The sequence below is a fragment of the Lutjanus erythropterus genome, chromosome 9 (genome assembly GCF_056507025.1).
Source record: "Lutjanus erythropterus isolate fLutEry1 chromosome 9, fLutEry1.hap2, whole genome shotgun sequence".
Taxonomy (NCBI): domain Eukaryota; kingdom Metazoa; phylum Chordata; class Actinopteri; order Lutjaniformes; family Lutjanidae; genus Lutjanus; species Lutjanus erythropterus.
Genome location: NC_139325.1, coordinates 3,718,601 through 3,724,200, shown reverse-complemented (window position 1 = coordinate 3,724,200; position 5,600 = coordinate 3,718,601). Strand labels below are relative to the sequence as shown.

Genomic DNA, 5,600 nt, shown 5'->3' with positions numbered 1-5,600 from the left:
AATGACTTGGAGGCCTTCAGAAACTTCACCTTATTACAGAAAATGTTGATTTTATAATACATCTTTGCTTCTGATGAAGATCTTTTACTTGCCCCTTTTATTGTACAAGTATTCTCACCAACAGTAAAGCTTTCCTTGACTTTCCTTTTCAGTCTCTCCTCATGGTGAGAGAGGCTCCGGCATTTTCGGTGACAGTAGATTCCTGGGAGTTCTTTATTGTTTAAAATCGGGGCATAATTTCTCACTTTAGTGAAGTATTGTTTTCCAGGATTCATAGTCTTGAGGACTGACTAATGGTTGTCCTCTTCTTTGGATATTTTCTGGTGTATGATACCCTGTTTCTTCATAGATTTGTGCTTGAATCAAAGAGATTCAGCTACTCCAGATCTAAACCTGCTCTCTCCTCTCTTCTGCAGGAATGTCCCTTCACTACAGTTAGTGAAACAGAAAATCCTTCACACTGCTGGTGAAAAAAGCCCCTGCTGCAATGGTAACATACTGTAAGTTACCCAGCGCCTCATACTTACACTACATGTATATTTAGTTTATTGAATTTCAGAAAAAAATTTGAATCTATGTACGTAAACATGGTATTAAATCTTTGGGTTAGATACAGAGGAAACTTTTGTGTGACATCTCTCATGATAATATACAGTATGTGGAGAGAGTATATGTGGTTAATACTGTGTTATCACTGCTAGTAATAGATAACATTTGTAGAGATTGTGGTGGAAAATCTAAAAATGAAAACAGGCACGAAGACCAAGATTGTCTTTGTGGTGTTTTAATGGAGCTTTGCAAAGGATCAGTACACAGTCACACAGAGTGTAAAAGGAACTGACAAAGAATCACAAATGTACCTCTGTCTTATGGAATAAGGAAAACAAAGAAGGATTGAGAGAGGATGATTATGAAGTGCTTATCAAAACGGTCAGGATGTGCTCGTGATATCAGGTGTTGTTCTTCCGAAGAAGCAGCTGTGTGTTCAAGGACAACTAACCAATTGGTGTCTGACAAATCATGAGAACTGAGAACTGACTATAAGGAATAGAATATAGTTCAGCATATATTTTACCACTACAATCCCCCCTTTTGATCATACGTGATCACTCATGTCAAGGAAGATTACAAAAGATTATATACATATACACATAAAAAATCACACCTGCACCTTTAATAACAAACCTTACATATGGTTACATAATAAGAAAGCATGAGAGAGTGAAGGAAAGAGAAAAAGAGAAAAAACAAAAAAAAACATCAGCAATGTTACCTCAATGATGATTTAATTACTTCATAAAATATCACTCCTGAAGAAGGCAAGATGTTGTTTTTGTGGATGGAAGCATCCTATATGATAAGTGCAAGCAACATAGGCAGAAAAGATATATGTGTTTACGCCACAGTGACAAAATCCAGGTCGTCAGCAGGATCAGGGATGTCGTCAGCATCGTAAGGTGGGAGCCAATCAGGAGCATGTAATTGTGGCATCTCGCAGGCCACACCATCCAGGGTGTCTGAGGGGGTGCCATGGTTGTCATTCGGGTTCCATCGCTGGTCCCGCGATGGTGACACTGAGATTCACTCAGCACGCCACTTGGCTGGAATCTGTTGGACAGTATGCCAATACTGTCACCTCTACTTCTCTTCCTCGCGATGTGATGACGCGTGATATAGGTGCCTCTGGTGGAGGTGGGACCCTTTTGCAGTGGCTGGCATGGATCCAGGTGACTCTTTCGGCAAACTTTACTGCTGTCTGTGTGGTCAGCAGCCCCTGGAATGGACCCGTCCATTGCTTCGAGCACCAGGTCTTTTGTCTCAGGTCTCTCACCACTACCCAGTCACCAGGCTGCAGGTCATGAAGAGGTCCTGTGGCTGGAGCTGGTAGCACTTCCTTCACCTGCTTGTGAATGTTAGATAAAACAGCTGTAGGAGTGGAGGGTGTGTTAGGGTTATCATACAGAAAGAAATTCAGACATAGTTCATTCTTGGCAGCTGCTTCTCCTCTGGTGTTCTCCTGTGAAACTTGGTCATTGTTAGTGTGAGCATGACATTTACACACAGCAACCTGTTTTGGGAGCAGAACAGCATCCAGCAGTTGTAAAACAAGAGTGTGATGTGCTATATGTGCACCAGATGATATTTGAAAATTTCTCTGTTTTCAAATTGTACCAAAATCATGCATAAAGCCAAAAACATATCTACTGTCTGTGTAGATATTCACTGTTTTGTCTGTTGCTAGATTACATGCTTCTATGAGAGCTGTGAGCTCTGCTGCTTGTGCAGACAGTGAAGCAGGAAGTGATTTGTCAGTGAGTGTATCATGTGCAGTTACCACCAATGGTGGAAAGGGTACTAAAAATCTGTATTCAAGTACAAGTACTGTTAGACTGCTAAAACATTACTCTATTACAAGTAAAAGTACTGGCATTAGAAATATACTTCAATAAAAGTACATAGTATTTGTCCGAAAAACTACTAGCGTATTAGTTACTTTCAACCACTGATGTCACTGTCACCTCTCCAAACTAGGGTTGCAAATTTTGTGCATTTTCCAGAACCAATAGTTGAAAGCTTTAACTGATTAATCATTGATAATTTATGAGATACATAACACCATTTATTTTCTAATTTTCTTTTTTTTTTTCTTTTTAAGTCAAAGTTTAAGTTTCCTTATTCAACACACAGACAAAACAATATCAAATGAGGTTTAGTTACTTCCATGAATATTGATTAATCATCAATGAATATATTTCTAATTGGGTAAATTCTAAATGGCAATTAAATGACTAATGATTAATCATTAACACCCTTAACCGTTGCTGCCACACCATTTTGTTTTGTTTTTCAGTTGTTTGTCCTTTCATTGGCTTGTCTGTGATCAGATCACCTAATTGGCTACAAAATTGCAGATGAAAGGTTTGGATATTAATTAAATTCAATTAATTCAAATAGTACTCAGTACTCAACTGTCATTTTGAAAGTAACTAAGCAAATTACATGGTGAAATGAATACTTAAGCACAAGTTATTGTAAGAAAACAGTTGTGTTCTCCTCCATCACCTTCTGTGAGGAAAAGAGTTGCAGGGTTAAGAACATTGTATCTCTTCACAGTGATATTACGCATTTTAAATAGAACAGTGTTATAAAAGAGCAATCTTGCTGCTGAAAGATGTTTTCTGCTAAAGCAAAATCAATGAAACAACATGTGGAACAATCAGACTTAGTTTTACAGTCACCTTAAAAAGTAGGAATTCCTGTAGCTAAAGTATCACGTTTAGCTGAAAAGTAGGCTACAGGTCTCTGTCTGTCTCCGTGGTCCTGCAGTAACACTGAACACTCTTTGTCTACAGTCTGAGTAAAAGGTCGGTTTGGATATGGTAATCCAGGAGTTGGAGTCGTCAGAGTCTTCAGAAGGACAAGTTTTAAGTCAACAAATGTTTATCCTGCATCAGCAGTCCATGTCACTTTACTATGTGCTTGTAGGCCTCGCCCGTGTGCGATTGCGCTTAGGGGCGCCTCGAGGACAGCATAATTGGGAATGAAGGATCTGCAATAGGAGCACATTCCTAGGAAAGACATGACTTGACAAGACATGCTTTTACTCTTTTTTGGGAGAGGGATTTGCCCTCAGATGTGATCACATGACCCAAAAATGTCACTTGTTGGACAAACTGCAGTTTTGACAAGCTAGCTTTATGATCTTCTTTAGCCAAATGTTTCAACAGTGTCACTGTGTCTTTTTCACATTGAGAGTGAGTTGGAGCGCAAATCATCAAATCATCAACATACTGTAGTAGTGCACTTCCTGGTGATAGTTGTAATGAGCTCAAACTTTCTTTCAGTGCATTGTTGTAATTGGTAGGTACCTTGGCATAATCGTGTGAATGTGTAGTTTTTGTCATTGAAAGAAAATTCAAACCAAAACTGACTGTCTGGATGAACCGGAACACTGAAAAATGCATTTGCCAAATCAACTACTGAAAACCCTTTCATTCCTGGTGGTACTTGAGAAAGAATGGTATATGGAATAGGAACATTTGGAGCTCGTTGTTGGACAGCATCGTTTATGCTTTGCAAGTCTTGCATGAAATGCCATTCTTCTGGTTGATTTTCATCCATGATTTTTTTTTTTTTTTTTACCGGGAAAATTGGTGTGCGCACAGGAGAATTTTCACAGGGAATAATTACACCTGCCTTTAATAAAGCGTTAAAAACTGGTGTAATCCCGTCGACAGCCTCTTTCTGAAGTGGATATTGTGGCTGACAGGGCCTGAAATCAGATTTTGGTGTTATCACAATTGGTTGCATGCCTTTGATTAGACCAACATCATGTTTGCCTTGGGCCCACAGAGTCTTAGGGACTTCCTGTAAGGCTGGGTTGTTTGTGATGTCACATGTTGTATGTAAATAGGCAGATATGTGTTGTGTGTCTGGTACCAGTTGAACAGATCTGAGTGTGTGAACAACAAAGGTGCATTTTTGTCGTTAAACCTTCAAAATAGGATTATATTGAATATATGGGTCAGATGTAGACCTCCATAATCCTGCATTGACACATTCTTTTACCCACAGACCCAAATCTTGCCACCTTTCTTTCCTGTGTTTGGCAAGTGACAAGTGTGGGTATGAACCAGGAATGTCAAACAGAGTCAAAATCTGAACCACTGAAAAGGAAATATGGTGAAAATTCATCATTCTGCTTTGGTTTTGTCAGGTTTGGTAAAATTACTGAGACAGCACTTCTGTGTTTGTTCCAAAACATACAACTTAACGTTAGCTTTTCACACACAGACAACCTTCTCTGAACCATCGTTTTTCAAACTGCATCTTTTCCTTCATATGTGTGTGCAGTGCAGTGTAAGTCATGTGATTTCATGTAGTCTGTCTCTGTGTTGTGTGTGAGTGTGTGTGCTTTGTCAATGAGAGCAGTAGGTACGGGAGTCACAGCTGATGTGCAGAGCTTCCATTCATACACATAAGGCAGTGTGTCAGGGCTTTATGTCACAAATATGTGATTGTCAGAGAGACCCAGTTCACGTCTTTGAGCAACATTGATCCCTTCTGGTGTGAAAATAAGACAAATACCCAAAATACAAATTACATCTCTCCTCATCAAGTTTATCAGGCAACAATTTGATAGCAAAAATGAGTGTTTAAATTTGCCTGTAACATTATCACTACATGATAGTGGAGTTGTGTATTTCTCCAGAACTGAGTCACCTGATGCCCCTATAGATCTCACGTATCTTCCGCTCATCTCTGGAGATGTTGGAAAAGTGTCAGCTTTAATAACTGAGTGTGTTGCACCAGAATCAACAAGGAATGTTACACTTTTGCTATGTACAAAGAGTGTGTGTGTGGGCATATTTGCATAGACATCAACTGAATATTTAGCGTATGTGCCTATTAGCTGTGTATTTGCTGTTTTCTGCTTTTCTTCTAGCTGAGCAATGGAATCATCAATCAATGTATGTGTGTGTGTGTGTGCGTGCAATCACCAGTCTGATGTGTAGGTTGTCTCTCATCGTGCGTCAGTGAGGTCAAAGTTAAAGATGCTGATTCCTCCCCCTCCTGAGCGGCTGCCGCGAGTCAATCAT

General features: G+C 39.5%; 1 pseudogene; it reads right to left on the bottom strand.

Moving 5' to 3' along the window:
• Window positions 1-3,598: 3,598 nt before the first annotated feature.
• LOC146320979 (uncharacterized) lies at window positions 3,599-4,785 on the bottom strand (annotated as a pseudogene).
• Between the last annotated feature and the right edge of the window lie 815 nt (window positions 4,786-5,600).